The sequence below is a fragment of the Mustela putorius genome, unplaced genomic scaffold (assembly GCF_011764305.1).
Source record: "Mustela putorius furo isolate JIRA1106 unplaced genomic scaffold, ASM1176430v1.1 tig00003853_pilon_pilon_pilon, whole genome shotgun sequence".
Lineage (NCBI taxonomy): Eukaryota > Metazoa > Chordata > Mammalia > Carnivora > Mustelidae > Mustela > Mustela putorius.
In genome coordinates, this window is record NW_025422005.1 from 79,276,483 (window position 1) to 79,294,841 (window position 18,359).

Consider the following 18,359-nt stretch of genomic DNA (forward strand, 5'->3'; position numbering starts at 1 on the left):
CGAAACATGCATATAACTATTTCAGAAATGCTACCACACAGAAGAGAAAACCCGTTGCCAAAATGCCACCATATAAAGAAAGCAACTGAAGAAAAGAGTACTTGTTGAAATGCCACTGACATTCTATCAAGTGGAACTGCAAAGAAAATTAATATCCTGCTTAACTCCACGAGTCTTTTTCCAAATCACTTATTTTTAAAAAAATGCAACCTACTTAATTAAATCATATTTACTGAACCACAGACTATCAAGTTTCCTTATATAAAAATAATAAAAATTATTTCATCAGGTTTTGGTATCAGAAAACTTTGGGGTACTAAATTGAAAATGGTCAGGAGATGACGGGGTTGGGTAACAGAGGACCAGTACTCTTAACATAGGTGTTGGGTTTGTTATTTATTGCTACCCTGCACACTTAGTGGCTTAAAACAATACCAATCACTGACTGTCTCTCACAATTTCCACGAGCTGAGAATTTGGCTCTGGCTCAGAGCTTCTGAGGAGAGGGTCATCATTGTCCTCCAGGGCTGCATTATCCGAAGGTCATGGTGGCTGCAGGGGCAGCTCCCAGGATGGCTCACTCATTCGGCTGGCGAGTTGGTGTTGGTTGTTGGAAGGTGTTTCAGCTCTTCTCCATGGGCCTCTTCATGGATCGCTTCAGTGTCCTCAAGACATGGCAGCTGCCTTCCCCAGGGGTGAGTCAAGACACTAAGGTGAAAGCCACAGGGCCATTTATGACTTCCAGTGTGGCCTCTACCAGACTCTGTGTGGGCAGAGGCTACACGAAGGTTTGAAGACAAGGGGGCGAGAATCACTGGGGACCCCCTGGGAGGCTGTCCACCACCACCAGTAGCTCTAACACTAACCAGTTTCAAAAAGATTTCTGTGATCTTCCAGTTTCTTCCAAACATTCCTTTGTTCCATTTTCATAACACCCAACTGCATTTATCACCTGACTAAAGGATTCTGCCTTCAGGTACAGATGCACAGAAATTCAGAGCTAAATAGCACTGTAGCAACCACCTACCCCAAGTCCAAATGCCTCTTGAGATTACTTACTAAAATGATAGGTTTAGGTGTTCTCTCCTCTCCAGACTGTAAGCTCCTCGAGGAGAGGAACATGCCTTATTTTGATGCATTCCCAGTGCCCAGCACAAAGCCTGTAACGTAGGGGTACCCCTCGAACGTTGACCCCAGTGTTTTGACTCACCTCAGTTGAATCATTTCATTCTCTGGAGCTGCTTCCATTTGTATTGGACTGGTGATTTTTAAGCAAGCCACTTGCCACTTTGTCGATGTGAAGAGCCTTTTCCCCCAGAGGAACGTGGTCATGTGGCTTGATAGCTTTTCATCCCTGCCTGGAAGCATATCCTTTTGGTTTGGGATAGAGACAGTCCATGGGCTCATGTACCATAGAAGCAGACCAGCCTGTAGTAGACCCTTGAAAGACAATGGTGGAATAAACTGTCATTCTGGGTCCTGTCTTTGAGCCAAGACCTGTTCAAGTATGCTTCCCAGCCATGCTGTGGGAAGGGAAAAGAGAGAGGACAATTGAACACAAAGAGACCCCTGATTCTGTGAATTAAATCTGAGCATTACTCCCTTGCTCAAAAGCCCCTTTCGTTCCCCACTTCCGACAGAACAAAACCCAAATTCCTTAGTCTGTATCCAGGACACTTTCCCTTTCATGGACTCCTTGCACCAGATAGGCATGCTGGCTCTATCCTGTCCAGAGCTGTTTTCTTTGCCCCTCACAATCCTTGGCCCCTTTGTAGCCAGCACCCTCCAAAGACCTCTCACACTGAGTGTAAGTTGTTTCGGAAGTTGTATTCCAAAGAAACACTTGAAATTAAAACTATTTACCAAGATCCATTTTAACAAATTATGCTGGGTAATTTTTCTTAAAACATTTCCTCTAGTAGAGAATGGGAAATAGATGGTAAATGAATTACTTGTGCCTTCTTGGGGTTTTATGTGATGTGCTAAATCACACTAGAGAGAAAACTGAGCCCAGGAGAAAGAGAGAGCTATCTGGTTGTCCTGTCAACGATTCCAACTACACCTTAAGTCTCACGTATCACTGTTCCTACTTCTCTGGAGCATAGAGACTGCACTGGGAGCCTCATTAAAATTCAGTCCTGTCTATCCAATCAGCCCCTTTCATGGTTAAAAGATGGGCCATAAAGGGAAAGTGCTAATACTGCTTTTCCAGAGACACCTGTCTGATGCGGATCCAAGCAGGCAGTGTTTTCCCAGGTTGACTCCTTTGTTTGGAAAATGTTCAGAGACTTTGCTGAGAGCAGTCAATCACCCAGGAAGTACAGACAAGCCCATTCCTACCAAGTTACCCCTAAGTACACTGACCTCATTATTTGCCCATAAATGTGAACTGATATTTATTTAACGTGTCTATTTGTAGAGAGATTGCTGATTGGTCTGTGTGCCTGTCATCTGTCTGTCTACATTGTTATTGTCTGTTTCTTAAAAAAAGAGGGTGAAGGCTGAATGGTACAATATTACCTAACAGGCGCTGGGATACAGAGTGGGAGGTGACAGAAAGTGCAGGGAAAACCTACAGATCTCACCTGGCCAGGCCTGATTAACCAGACCTGAGAGGTAGCAGGCTAGAATACCCCCAGCCCCTGCATCGTCCATCACAGCCACCCAGAGCTGTCACTTCCACGATGTTGCCTCCTGTTAGGTAGGCATTTTTCCCCCTGCTTTACAGATTACAAGAGCCCTGGCTTGGAGTGGGAGGAGGGTCTTGGTCACATCAGAACTTTATAGAAAAATCATTTATTCCTAGTGGAGCTCAACTGCAGGGCCTGCTCTAGGTAAAGCCTGAAGTTGGTGGAGGTGAGTTCTGATCTCCTGCTCAGGACATGCGCAAACAGGGGTAAATATCCCTGAAACCAGCTGATCTCCAGGGTAGGTACTGAAAAGAGCACTGTCCCTCTAGTAGTGGCACTCTATGTGAGCAACAAGTGAGTATGAGTGACAACGTTGAATGCTCCCTTGGCTCTCCCCATCACATCGGACAGGCCACCCACCTGCTGTGTATGTGACAGACGCTGACCCCTCTACACATTGGGGACCAGGATTTGAAAAGAGCCCCCCTCGAGAAATCAAGCAGCACACCGGGGCTTCCCTCTAAGCTCTCTCTTAGGTACCTCCTTTGTAACCTTCATTCTCTTCCACCATATTGGCCATAAAGGAAGCCAAGCCTGAGACAGAAGCCAGCCCTCCCATTCCTACAAAACCCCTATCCCACAGGCCCTGGCCCAGCCCTCCCAGACCTCTCTCACTGACATGATTTATTGCTTTCATTAAACAGGATGCTCAGCTCAGTTCAACGGATTTCATGTCTTCCCTATGAGGAAACCCCCTTAGGAATCAAGCTGACATGGTGTCTGAAAGAAGAAAGAAGTTATGAATGAAAGCAAACTGCACGGTCTACCTTTCCCCTCCAGGGCCTTCTCTAACTTGACTGAGCTGGGCCAAGACCCAAAGGCATTTCTTTTTAACTTAATTATTTCCAGGGAACCATAGCTAGAAATCAGGCACACACATGTCTGCCCCCCATGGCAGGTACACTCTTGTTGGACAGCTGGGGTCCTGGGGGATCAGAAGTCTTATGGGTGATGGCAGCTCTCTTCCCCACACACAGATGCTTTTAGACAGCCAGTGATGAAAGGTCTCTTAGGTGGAGCCCACCGTGGGGGCTGAAGCAGACTCCCCTGCTGGCCCTGCTGGTATGTGGGGCAGAGGGGGGATGCTGCCAGCTTGGCCATGCTTCCCCAGGGCTGGCAGTCAGATTCCGTCTCTTTCTGCCTCCAAGGATTTAGGCACTTTGATGACAGATAATTTCACCCTGCCCCAAATGATCAGAGCCTTTGTCAACAGCATCAGCATGGGAAGCTGGGTGGCCTTCGGCTCAGCTGTTTCCAGAACTGCTTCGTCATAGGCTTTTCTGGTTATTCACAAATTACTACACATGGTCTTCTCAGGCTAGAATCTTTCATGCGATTTAAAGGTGCGTGATAAAGATGCATTTGTCTCCCACGCCTCCAATACTTCTTCCCCCTGAGTCTCCCGCAGTCCTAGCACAATCAGACAAACATCCCATAGTCTCTTACTACTTGATGGGCAGAGAAAAGGGCCCTGGGTCCCTGTGTTGTCTCTTCCAGGTGTTTATAACTATGTGTTGCCTCACTCATTTGTTCATTTCCCACCTAAAAATAAGGCCATTCACATATTTTATGCCTGGGGGCATATGTAATAATGTAAGTGAAACTATCTAGAATTCCTCAGAAGGTAGAAGCTTTTATTCACTCACCCAATACTAACTGGGTGACCCTAGAGGCCGATGAAGGATTTGGGGTGACTGAAGGCCACTACTGTAACGATATTTCAGCAAAGTTCTGATGCTCGCCTCGGGTTCTGTGGCTCAGCTCTCAGATCTGTTAAGTGTGTTGGGTAGGAGGATACAGACAGCATCCAGCCTGCTGAGTCTCCCAGAACAGGCCCGGAAGGCTCAGCCACCAGCCCAAGTGCCACAGGAGCCTGGGCGGAGGGTCATTCCTGTCCCAGAGCTGGAAAGGGAGGCTCCTGGCTGAGATGCTACCAGCTCATGCTCAGACGCAGTCTCTCCCTCCCTCACGCTCTGTCAGGATGCCTTTTGTGGAGAACATGTACAAACACTAGATGTAACATTTGAGACTCCATGGTCTTAATCCCTGAAGAAGAAGGACTGCATGGGTAGTTTAGAATCTTAAAAAGAACACTAATACCCTTTGCTCAGCACAGCAACTTTCTCAAAGCAACAGAAAAGGAGAGGCCATTACTAAATTGGTTCTCCCCACATCCCGCAGGCTCCCTCGGGGAGCACAGGGCTGGCCTAGCACGTACACCTATAAATATACTTGAGGTGCTCCAGGCTCAAAACCCCAAATCCACACCCTCCCACTCTGCGCCACTCCTTAGTTTCGACTTTCTTTTTCTTTGTTCTTCCCACCCCAGCTAAACTTCTCGAGAAAGGGCCGTCTACACGGTCCTGCTAACAGAACACACACTCCCACTTGCCCTTGAAAGTGCTCTCCCCCAGGCCACTAGCTGCCTCCCAATCGTCCAACGCAATGGCTGTTCAGTCCTGCTCACAGCCCTTTCTCCCCAAAGCTTCTGCAACACTGCACCCTCTTACTTTTCTCAATCTCCTTTTAGCTTTGGGTTCTTCCTTCTTGGTTTCCTTCACTGACTTTTTACCTCTTCTTCTTTAAATAATGATTTTCCCCAGGCATGTGATCTGAGCTCTGGCAAATAGATGTCCTCGGAACCTACCTTTGAGAAGGGAGCCAGGCTCAGAAAGGCATGGTCTGGTGGGCCCCATTCTGCTGAGGACAGATGTTGCTATGCCTAAGTCCTAGAGGTCATGCATAGGGTTCAGTAGTTCAAGCTGTGGTCCTCTGCCCAGTGGGAGACTGCCCTCTGCTTTCCACAACAATCCTTCTCTTGAGTTGCTCTTGAGTTGTATTATATCATCACACGTGCCAGCCTTGCCACGATCTTCACCCTGTATCTTGACTGAGCCTCCTAAATACCCCTCATTTTTGTCTCCTGCTGTGTTCCAGAACCACCGCATGAGCATAGGATCTCATTAGCTCTCACCTGCACCATGAAAACAGCCTCCAAATGAGTTTCTCTGCCTCTTACCTCATCCCTTCCAATAGAATTTACACAGCTGCCAGGGTGGTCTTTCCCAGATATAAGCTTAACTCTGTTGTGCCCATATTAAAACCTTCCAGTAGTTCCTTACTGCTTTCAGGATAAAATCCAAACCCTGTTACAAGACATCCAGGTTCCATCCCCCAATGCCACCCCACAGACCCATGCTCCAGCCATGCCCAGCTGCTGTGTCTCCTGCTCCTGCCATGCTGAGTTGTACATTGAGGCACCTGCTCACTGCCATCCCGGAAGCTCCTGCCTGCTCCAGTCTCCCCCCCCACCAGCAGTGATGACCCATCAGATGCCTGGTGGTCACTGGAAGGCATTCACACCTTAAGAGAATGCAAATGCCTGTTTCGCTAAGTCCTCCGTCCAGTGTCCTGGAACAAAAGGAACTTGGGAACTTCCTTTTCCTCCTCCCTTCCTAACCCATTCGTTTATTTCCCCAGCACACAGGACCACTCAATGTTAGCTACTGTGCTAGGTGCCAGGGAGGAAGAGTCGACCATCCTCATGGAGCACAGGGCCAGCTGAACCCCCACTGTCTTAGGCTGGCCTACTTGCCTGGGTTTTCTGCGCCATCTCCTGAATTCCCCTCCTGTCCCCCTCCTCACCCTTAATGGCCAGCTCCCACCTCCATCTTTCCTCTCTGCTCACAGAGGGTGGCATCCTAACTTCCCCTCTTTTCCTCTACCTGGCTTACTTCCATTTCTAACTCTGTCTTCCACCCATCTCTGAAAACTGCCTCCTCCTAGAGCCCTTTGGTGCTGTGCCCAACTCCATTCCTTGGACCAGAGGCCTTGACTATCAATGCCATTCTAGGCTGACCTGGAGTTGGCCACACTCAATGACCTCCTGTCTTTAATTTTTGGCTCTTCTGTATGGGGAAGAGTAGCTCCTTGGATCACCACCACTCTCAACCCCTCATTTACATCCCACTGTTGTTCACTTCTCTCTTCATTGGGTTACTACAAGCCTTGCTAGTTATAATTCCCCCTTCCCTCATGGTTTCTATGTCTGGAAAATTGTACTCTTCTTTCAGACTGTGGAAAAGTTGTCTCCTTTGAAATACCCTACCTTGCCCCTACATTTCCTGTACATTGTCTTTGAGGTATGCTCAAAGTTGGCTAACCCAACTCAACTGTACTTCTGACTTCCCACTCAACTGCAAACTCCAGGATTCTGGGTCTGTGTCTTAAAGCATTACTGTACCCTTGTGTCTGGCCCACTATGTGACATAGAAGAGAATGTAAATATAAATGCAGTGAATATAAGGAGAAAATTCCAACCCCACATTGAATTCATGTCTCTAAATTAGATGACCTTCCCCATGTTCCCATGACTATCAACGGCATGTAAGTATTTATGCAAGGAGCAGGGAAAGCAAACAGCAATGCTAGCCTTCTCAGTCCTAGCTTCTAAACCTTACCCACCTTCCATTTCTCCTTTCCCCTTCACTCAGTAGCAAAATCGAATAACTGGCTCTCTGGGAGAAAAGCCCTGTTTTGTTATGTCGTCCATTTTTCCATGGTGTAAATACTCCCATCCTCGCTGACAGCAGCCTGCCCACCTGATGGCGCTAATCATAGAGCTGGGAAGAGACGTGCATAATGACTCACAGGAAGTAGCACTAGGAGCCAGCTCCAGCCACCACCACCTGCCCTCCTCACCCCAATCAGTTCCCAGACCAGTGATCCCTCCCTGTGCCCCAACCTCAAGACACTTCCTCATCTCTTCATGCCTTCTTCCCACACCACACCTTTTCTCCAGGGGAATCTGTCTTCCCAGTGGTATAGTTTCCATTGCACGGGTTTTCCTGTGGCTGTTCTAACAAACTGCCATAGACCTAATGGCTTAAAACAACACAAATGTATTCTCTCATATTCTGGAGGCTGGAAGTTTGAGATCGGTTTCACAGTATGAAATCAAGGTGTTGGCAGGGCCATGTTCTTTCTGGGAGAATCTGTTCCTTGTCTCTTCCTGCTTCGGGTGATTGCCAGCATTCCTTGGCTTGTGGTTATAACACTCCAATCCCTGTGTCCCTGTGGCCATACTGCCTTTTCCTCTTCTGTCTGTGTCAAATCTCCCCCTGCCTCTAATATAGACACTTGTGATTGCATTTAAGGCCCTTTCAGATAATACAGGATAATGTCCCCATCTCACAATCCTTAATCATATCCACAAAGACCCTTTCCTTATAAGGTAACCCAACAGGTTCCAGAGATCTTTGGAAGCCATTATTTAACATACCATATTCATTATTCTTAAAATGGCTGTGCCTTAAGAATATGCAATGGGAAAAGACAGTCTCTTCAACAAAAGGTGTTTGGAAAACTGGATGGCGACTTGCAAAAGAATGATACTGGACCACTTTCTTACACCATACATAAAAATAAGGTCAAAATGGATAAGACCCCTAAATGTGAGCCTGGAAATCATAAAAATCCTTGAAGAGAACACAGGCAGAAATGTCTCTATCATTGATCATAGCAATATCCTTCTAAAAATGTCTCCTGAGGCAAGGGAAACAAAAGCAAAAATAAACTACTGGGACTACATCAAAATGAAAAGCTTCTGCACAGCAAAGGAAATGACCAACAATACTAAAACACAATCTACTGAATGGGAGAAGATATTACAAATGATGCATCCTATAAAGGGTTAGTATCCAAAATATATAAAGAAATTCTACAACTTAACACCAAAAAACCAAATAACCCAATTTAAAAATGGGCAGAAGACATGAACAGACATTTCTCCAAAGAAGACATCCAGATGACCAACAGACATATGAGAAGATGCTTAGCATCACTTATTATCAAGGAAATGCAAACTGAAACCATAATGAGATATCACCTCACACCTGTCAGAATAACTAACATCAGCAACACAAGAAACAACAGGTATTGGCAGGTATTGGAGAAAAAGTAACCCTTGTACACTGTTGGTAAGAATGTTAACTAGTGCAGCCACTTTGGAAAACAGTATGGAGGTTCCTCAACAAATTAGAAATAGAAACACCATACTATTCAGTAATGTCACTGCTGGGTATTTATCCAAAGAATAGGAAAACACTAATTGGAAAAGATATACACACACCTATGTTTATTGCAACATTATTTACAATAGTCAAATTGTGGAAGCAGCCACAGTGTTATCGATAGCTGAATGCATACAGAAGATGCGGATCATAAACATACAATGGAGTATGACTCAGCCATAAAAGGAATGAAATCTTGCCATTCACATAACATGGTTGGATCTCAAGGATATAAGTCTAAGTGAAATAAATCAGTCAAGGACAAATACCATACGGTTTCACTTATATGTGGAATTTAAGAACCAAAACAAAAGAACAAAGGGAAAAAAGAGGGAGAGACACAAACCAAAAAAGTAGACTTTTAAGTATAGAGAAAAGACAGGTGGTTACCAGAGGGGAGTTTGGGCAGGAGACGGGGTGGGGGTGGGAGGAGAAATGGGTGAACTAGGTGAAGGAGATTAAGAATACCCTTATCATGGGGCGCCTGGATGGCTCAGTGGGTTAAAGCCTCTGCTTTCGGCTCAGGTCATGATCCCAGGGTCCTGGGATCGAGCCCCCTGGTCGGGCTCTCTGCTCAGCAGGGAGCCTGCTTTCCTTCCTCTCTCTCTGCCTGCCTCTCTGCCTACTTATGATCTCTGTCTGTCAAATAAATTAAAAAAAAAAGAGTACCCTTATCATGATGAACACTGAGTAATACATGGAACTGTTAAATCACTATATTGTACACCTGCAACTAATGAAAACTGTATATTAACTACGTTGAAATTAAAAAAAAAAAAAAAAAGACGGGCACCTGGGTGGGTCAGTCAGTTAAGCATATGTGTTCAGCTCAGGTCATGATCCCAGGATCCTGGGATGGAGCCCGTATCAAGTTCCCTGCTCAGTGGGGAACCTGTTTCTCTCTTTCTCTCTCCCTTTGCCCCTCCCCACCCCCGCTTATGCACTCCTCCCTTCCCTCCCTCTCTCTGTCTCAAATAAATAAAATATTAAAAAAAGAAAAAAGGGGTGGGCACCTGGGTGCCTCAGTGGGTTAAGCCTCTGCCTTCGGCTCAGGTCATAATCTTAGGGTCCTGGGATCGAGCCCAGCATCGGGCTCTCCTCGGCAGGGAGCCTGCTTCCCCCTCTCTCTCTGCCTGCATCTCTGCCTACTTGTGATTTCTCTATCAAATAAATAAATAAAATCTGAAAAAAAAAAAAAGAAAAAAACTACCAAACAAATACCTAGGCCTTCCTCTACCAGTGTTGCGCATAGTACTGACTGAGCCAGAATGGAAAGCAAGCCTCAGCTTTCACTCTCACCGGTGTGCCTGTGTATTCTCCCATGCTTTCTCCCACTCACCTGGCCTTTTCCAATCTGTTTGGTGTTCACCTCTGATGGCCCCTCAGCCATTAATAATCTCAATTTCCTGATGACAGTTTTTTGACTCACAACAAGTAACAGGTTAGCTTTCCAAAGAAAAACAAATGTGGAGTTATTTTAATGGTTAGATAACTCACTGAATATTAGCTTGTGAGTGTGCTGTGTCTACACTGGTGTGTGTGTGTGTGTGTGTGTGTGTGTGGCCTATGTCCTTCATCAGAACAGTTCTACAGAATGTGGAGAAGATAAAGACATGGCTCAATCAATCCCAAGGAAATGCTGATCAATGGCAGTAAATTATGTCAAGAACATATCTCTTTGGGGACTAGATATAATGGTCTCATAAGTGGCTCACTCATAAATGTTCTAGAATGTGTCATCACTAAAGTAACAGGAAACAAAGTAGGTTAATGGAATCTCCAAAGTGGACATTTCAATAATAGAAAACCAAAAATTTCTAAAAATCAGATTCCTTAACAGTGACTTGGAAACCACATGATATAGGTTGGCCACACCTTAAGAAAATCCAATTTCTAGAAACCCAAATTTATAAGAATGAAATTAGGAAGTACATTTTCAGAGGAGTCTTTTACCAGGAAATGCTTCATTCTTATAAAACTCCTGAGTCAATTAAAATAGACCACACAAAAATGTTTAATTTTCACTCACCAAATCAGGACCATGAGTATTGAGCAAAGTAAACTGCACCTGCACAAAAGGACTAATTTTATACTCATGAAAATCTTCGTTTTTGGTATTTACTTGTTCAGTGAGTCATCTGTTTAAAGGTGATCTTGATTTTATGCTTCTGCTTTGGTTAGAATGTTTCAGCTTAAAAGATATGTAATAAATGGGGTTTGCTTATCTTAAGATGAGACACCAGAATTGGTCTCAATTGAAAGAATTTGTACTCCAATTGAGCAAAGATTTTTCTTTCAACTCTCCTTTGATGCTTGGCACTGAAACAAGAAATCTAAAATTAGCTGCTTTCGGAAGCCAGGTGTGGGTTAAGTGGAAGCAATTCAGTTTGCCCCAGGAAGTCATAGAAATTGTTGCAATAGCAAATAGAGGTCTGGTCAAACTCCTTCCTTTATTAAAGCCAACTTTTCAGGATTCCTCCCTCTGTAAGGAACAGAAAACCACATTGTAGAGCTGAAAGGGACCAGAAAGAGCATCTCATAAAATAATAAATGACTGGCCTCTCTGAGCCTATTATCTGCAAAATGGAGTCATAGTACTTGCCAGCCTTAGAAGTTCTGAGAGGTTTAAGTGAGTGGGGTGTTTGTTTGTTTTTAAGATTTATTTATTTATTTTGAGAGAGTGAGCACATGAGTGCATTAGTGGGGGGAGGGGCAGAGGGAGAGCATCTTCAGGCAAACTGCCCTCTGAGTGTGGATACTGACCAGGGGCTCAATCCCACAATCCATGAGATCATGAAATCAAAAGTCAGACATGTAACTGATGGAGCCACCCGAGCACTCCCAAGTGAGTGGGGTTTTTTGAACTATACACATGAGGCATGCTTTTTTCTTTTCTACTGTCATTTTGTTGGTTTTAAATCATGTCTACGTATTCTTCAATACTCTTCCCATCCATAAATCCCCTCCTTCTGAATATAGACAGGCAACCTTAGAGGCTTGCTTGTAACCAACAGAATATAGCCTGCTTCTGAGGCCTGGTCAGAAAAGGCAACTCAGCTTCCACCTGGTTCTCCTGAGACACTCACCCAAGGAGAAGCTGGGTGCCATATTACAAGTCCAACTATCCTGAGACCATCATGCCAGAGGGGAGCCATATATTGGCAGTCCCAATCTTCAAGTCTGTCCTAGGTCAGGCACCAGACATGTGACGGAGTGAGCCTTCAGATGATTCTAGCCTTCAGCCCTTGAGACACCCTAGATTTCAAACCTTCCCAGTTGATGTTCCAGACATCATGCAATAGGGATGAGCCCTCCTTGTCGTGCCCTTTCGGAATCCCTGACCCAGAGAATCCATAAGTGTAATAAAATGGTTGGTTCTGTTTTGCAACTAAATCTGTGCTATTTGTTACACAGCAATGGTAAAATGAACCACCATCCCAGGTAACAATGATCATAACAACCACAGGAACACCACCAAGCAGTAAAGACTCTGAGCCACGTACACTTGCAAGCACGGTCTACGTTTCCCTTACTTCATCCTGACCAGAACCGGGTGAGGAAGTCATGAGTTTCCCATCTCACCACAAGGAAACAGATAATCAGAGAGGCTAATGATTTAGCTGAGCTCCATAGGGACTAGGTAGTGGGGCCAGGCCAGACACTCAGGTCTGGCCTGACTGCAAAGCCTACCACTGAGCTCTGGCCGGGTCTTCCCACGTGGTGGGTGACAGCCACACTGTCAAGGCAAACCTTTGGACTTCCACCACAAGAGTCTTCCCCTTATGCCCCATCTCTTTGGTTCCTCTAGTTCCTCTCTATTCCCCTTTGTCACCTACAACCCCCTTCTTTCGAGAGATGGAATAAAACTTCTTTATCTTTTTAACTTGGTCAACTTTCAGACTGGCCTGGAAGGGAGGTTTCTAGCATTTTGCTGGCAGCCATTATGCCTATCCTTAATGCTGAAACAGCCTTGTAGCCTTACCTCTGTGTGTGTGTGTGTGTGTGTGTGTGTTTTGCCTTATAAGCCAAGCCCATCAGATCTAGTTTTTCTGAGCTGCTGAGAGAAAATAACAATTTACAGAGCAACCTGTTCACACATCCTAATCTTAAAAACATGTTGTGTGACCCATTTGCTCTTGGCCCCCTGAGCCATTAGCACACTTGAGACAAATTATCTAGAGGGTTCTCCACACATTGGTGCCAGCTCTTCTGGCCGTCAGCCTCCAGACTGCTCCCACACAAGGGTGTGTGGCTCGGGCGGCTGCTCTGGCAGGCCTTCCCCAGCGAGAAGGGAAAACCCACACCAGCTTTGGCCTCGATACCCACAGATTCCTTGAATCTGCAGATCCGCCCAAAGGCCCTAGGGGAAAACATTTGTCTTTGAATGTCTTTAGGAACAGCACCCAGAATGCACCTCTTTGCCATGTATTTAAAGATCTACTCTGGCTTTTCACAGGTATTCTTGGAACACTACCCCCTGCATGCTCAGTTGGGTCAGCCCTCCCCAAGCACAAACCTTAGGCACCTCTCGCTGGCAAGAGGCCACCCTCTCTTCAAAGGCAGACATGAAAGAAGGTAGGCACTCACTTTTCCACTTCAAACGGTCAGTCCCGCGGAGTGTGAAGGGAGCTGGCTCATTTGTCCTAGCAGAAAAATCCCCTGTAGAGGTCACATGACTGCTGTGCTCCTAAAAAAGGCCATGCCCAACCAGCTAGCGCCTTGGAATGCAGAATGGCCCCAGAGCTCGTGTGTGGAGAGCTGGGAGGTTTTCTCCTACTCAAGTCAGCCTCGAGCATCTACCGTGTGTCGGACGTTGGCATTACTAAGTGAGACACATACGACAAATTCCTGCCCTCACTCATGGATGAGGACATTGGTCCTCAGTTGACATCTAGGTATACCAGTTAGCTGATGTCACAGGTATTTCGTTATTGATCATAGGAAGTACCAAAGATTTGAATGAAGAGCGGAGCTGTGGTTATAGATGCAAGATTGTTACTTTCACTTGTCTCAAAAGGAAAAAACCCTGGAAAGGGGCAAAATGGTGAATGTCACACTTGGAGTGTCATCTGTTTTATGTCTTGAGGGGAAAGGCTGAGAACTGCCCTGAGTCCAATGATGGCAGGTTGTGGGCCTGCTACACATGCAGCCACACTCTGCACAACCAACAAACTAGCCTCCTCTATCCTTTCCCATAGAGAATGGACCACTAGCCATAGATTCAGAAGTGGTCAAAGCAAAAGAAATGGTTATCTTCTGACTCCGGCAAGATTTTGTTCACTTGTGGTTTGTTTAGGAAAAGACTAGTTAGTGTACTAGTTGTGGCTGTGGTGATTTGTTACTCTGACCACCACCTCTCTAGTTGATCTCTTACAGGTGACCCCTGACCAGCCAGGTGGTAAATCTGTGCTAAGTCAATCTCTTCAGTAAGAATGATGCTGTTTATTTCCATAGTGCTTTAAACTTATAGAACATTTTCAGGTCCATTGGCTCTGGTCAGTTCAAGTTGAAGATACTCTGAAGTAGGTGTTATCTATACATGAAGAAATAATCTTTGAGAGGTCTTGCTCCAAGTCCATGGTAGTTGAGTGACAGCTGAGATTCAAACCCAGATCTATTTCCATACTGTGTTTCACGTATTTACCCCAGTTACATTACCCCCAGCCTCAGGCGCGTGAGGAACGGAGGTGCAGCTATGTCTTTGCTAAAACATCTACAATGAACAGCTGCTGGTTTCATAGTGTCAGATGGAGGTTTTACCAGCTCCTGGAGGCCTGTTTCTCCATAGTGGGGATACATCAACCTCTCTCTGCCTGGCCTATCTTCTTGGTTTCATCTGGTGAGGCAGCCCTCCCATAGAATTTCCTCCGCTTTAGGGACACATACACCTCCCCCCCATACCCGCACATTCACGACTATTCCAGACATGGCAGAGGGGAGGGGAGAGTACTTCCCCCTTAGAGCTTTAACAGGCCATTCAAATCACAGGTCCAAGAGCCTGAGAGCCTACAAGGCTTACTTCCTGCTCCTGGAAGGCCAGACCCCTGCCAGCTGACATGCTCACCTGCTACTGGCGGGGGGGGGCGGCATTTGGGCTCTTCTGCATGCGAACTTAAGGGGACTTTACTATGACTTTAGTCCCAGAAGATTTTGCAGAGAAGGAATAAAAAACTCTCCCACAGTGTTGCCCCTTCCTACACACACACACGTACACACACGCCCCTACCCTAGATCCGGCATCCACTCTGTGACTGAGGTGTTCCACCCAGGGAGTCACCTTCAGCAGGGGAGATGGGGCCTATAACATGACATGGGAACTGCTCATCATGGGCCATTTAAAGCCAAGGACTTTTCACCCCTCAGTCAAAGTGTTTCTCAATCAAAGTGCTTATTGAACTTCAAACTGAATGGCCATTTACAGGCTGACTGCAGCACTCCCACAGTCAAAGAAATGAAACTTTTGGCTTTGTTAATGCTGAGTCTTGGCTCAAGGTTTGAAGGCTGCATGGAATTTTGCCCTGTACTTGCAAACATTTGGAGAACTGCTCAGTCAGCCTTCCGGGAAAAACATGCCCTTGTCCTCCTGTAGGCCTTCAGCTTGGGTCTTGTCAACACAGGGATCATTGAGAACCCAGCTCTAAAGCTCCGCCTTCCTTTGTTCTCTGAACTCGAAGGGCAAGATGCAGAGTAATCAGAAAACAAATGACGGACTCATGGTTATTGGTGGGGATGCCTTCCATGTTTATAGAACTTCACCTTTCTGGAGGTCCTGCAGGAGATCACTGGGTCCACAATACATCTCAGACGCCAATCTGAGCCAGACTTTTATCCCCATTATGTGGATGAAGAGTAAGAAATTTATAAATATATAATGATGTATGGAGCGAAAGTGTGTATGTGTGAATGGGCACGCGAGGGCATGTATACATGCTCGGAAAGGAGGAAATATTTCATCATGTACAATTATCCAAGATGACATCTGATGATAGGGGCTTTTGTATCATTTTAATTTTTTGTTTCATATTCCATATCAGGGTTATCTGGGGTGATACTGACTCCAGGGCTCAGACCAAACAGAGCGGGAACCCCCACAAGCAGGAGCCAGCCTGCAGCTGAAGTTCACTGCCCTTGACAAATAAGCAAGGGGAGAATATATCCCTTGTCACGGTGGCTCTCCTATCTAGAGCCTCTGATAACTTGTGTGGGTGGCAGAGAACCATCAACGGCACAGACAGAATGCAAAGGATTAACGATCAGAATTTTAGCTATGTGTAACATTAAAGGACCAAATGAAGAGGATTTTTAACTGCATCCAGTTTCCAGAATTGAGGATTTTTCCCACCCTGTGTGTTAGTGTCCTTACTAGCATGAGTTTCCACTCTTCCAGAAAACAATGTCTGGCCCAGGTCATCCAAGGGTTATTCTTGGAGAACCCACTCTCAACATTCTCCCCTCTATCTCTGCAATACCAGTCCTCCAACTAGTACAGAGCGTTCCTTCCCTATATGCTTGAACCAGTCCCCTGGCCAACCTGGAGAGCGGTCATTTACTTCATATTACACACGTTATTGTAAACCTTGCATTTTCCTTTTCCTACTGCGTGGGAGCTCCTAGGTTTGGTAAAATAGGTGACGAAGCAGATTAGTATCTTATGCTTACTTTTCAACTTGAACTGAAAGTATTCTAAAATATATATTTTAATATACATTTTATTTTTAAACAAAAACATTTAACAGAAACTGAAGAGACCTAGGTTGGTTCCTCAGAGGTAATAAATCATTTGGACAGAAGTGTGTCTGTGCCCACTGACCCTCCTCCATAAAGCACACCCCAGGGAATGCCCAGCTGCAGCTTCTGGAAAGGACTAGAATCATCTTTGGCACGAACAACACTCAGAGAGTCCCATGGCTTCTGTAACTCTTGCCCTGCATTCCCAGGGCTGCCATGCCAGGCTCTATGTAAAAGTTAGCCTCAAATGTAGGGCTGCCTGGCCTTAGAAAATTTGCACTCTAGGCTTGGGGGGTCTCCTGGAAAAGGAGAGGGAGAGATGCTGAGCTGTACAGGGAGGGGCATGAGGAAATGAGGCATATACAGTGGTGGGCTATGGTTTCAGCTCAGCTCCCAGGTCAGAAAATCAGTATGGTAGGGGGAGTGAGGGAAGAAGGCTCAAATAGGTTCAGTCCAGTTGTAACAGAGGCCTCAGATGACCCCACAGGCAGCTCTGAAGCTGGGTGGGCCCTTCAGAAAGATCCCGAATGGAGGAGAAAGCCCCAGAGCCTGGAGCCCCTGCATCATCCAGTCACTGGATATAGTTATCCCTGGCCTGGGGGGTAAGGCAGGGCCCTTTGGCTAAGGGCAATGTCTAGGCAGGGACTCAGCTGCCCCCTCTCAATGGATGACACTCCTGGCAGTCAGGAGGATGAGTGCCTCTGTTCTGAAGAGAAATCTGGGCAGCAATTTTCTGCCAGGGACCAGAGAAAGAGGAGAATGAAGCAGTGGCCTCTAGTTCCCACTGTTTCAGGTCAACCCCTTGACCTGACCTGTCAGCAGATGAAGCTAGGGGAGTAGATCAAAGTTTCCCGGGAGCCCCACAAGTGGCTGGAAAAAGAACAAGCATCAGCTGGTTGCTGCTGGGCAGGCCTGGCCTGCAGAAGATGAACAGGCTGCCATCTTGGGGAGGAAGACCGGCCTTACTTAAGTGGAGAGTCCAACACAGCCAAATAATTCATCTGAGAGAGTCCCTAATTGGGAGCTAGTTCTAGGATGGTCTAAATCTACACCACTGTGGGCAGCTCAGTTAAGCACCAACTCTTGATTTGGCTCAGGTCCTAATCTTAGGGCTGTGGGATCAAGGTCCAAGTGGGGCTCCATGCTCAGGGTGGAGTCTGCTTGGGATTCTCTCCCCGTTTCCCTCTGCCTTGCTCTCTTTCTAAAATAAATAAATAAATCATCACTCAACCAATCATCAATCAATAGATCTACACCACTTCACTAGATTCCCAAAAGTTATTGTACCCAATTCTGCTTTAAGCTTCCCGACGTATGTCACTTTTAAAGCATGACAGACTTACAGGGAACCTGGGAGGAGAACATATAAGAAATGTTTTGAGAAATACCGACCAAAGCCAGGAGCAATGTCTGCTTATTTTTTTTTCCCAAGATATATTATTTATTTATTTATTTATTTAATAAAGACAGAGTGAGCACATGAGTCGGGGGAAGGGCAGAGGGAGAGAGAATCTAAAGCGGACTCCCTGCGGAGCACAGAGCCCAACAGAGGGCTCCATTCCATCACCCTGAGATCCTGACCTGAGTCAAAACCAAGAGTCAGACGCCCAAATGACTGAGCCATCCAGGCACTCCTCTGCCTATCTTTTTATCTTTCTTAAATGTATTTCTCTTCTTCCTCCAAATAAGCTGAATTCACCAAGTCACTTAATCTGGCCCAATTTGGCTCCCCCTCTCTGTTCACCCACTTGGCACCTTTGCCACATCTTTATTTTTCCATCTTATTTGGCAGAGACAGAGGATGGTGGCTGAGGAGAAGATGTGTGAGAACAGAAAGGGAGAGAAATCCTGCCCTTTGCCACTGCCAACC

General features: G+C 46.0%; 1 long non-coding RNA gene across 2 annotated transcripts in view; it reads right to left on the minus strand.

Moving 5' to 3' along the window:
- Positions 1-384: 384 nt before the first annotated feature.
- The window catches only part of LOC101679656, a 29,451-nt gene continuing 11,476 nt past the window's right edge, over positions 385-18,359 (minus strand). For both annotated transcript variants that reach the window (XR_006601598.1, XR_006601597.1), the window contains exons 2-3: positions 1,211-1,440; positions 385-708 (exon numbers count right to left, since the gene is read on the minus strand). This is a non-coding gene — a long non-coding RNA (uncharacterized LOC101679656). The remainder of the gene's footprint in view (positions 709-1,210; positions 1,441-18,359) is intronic.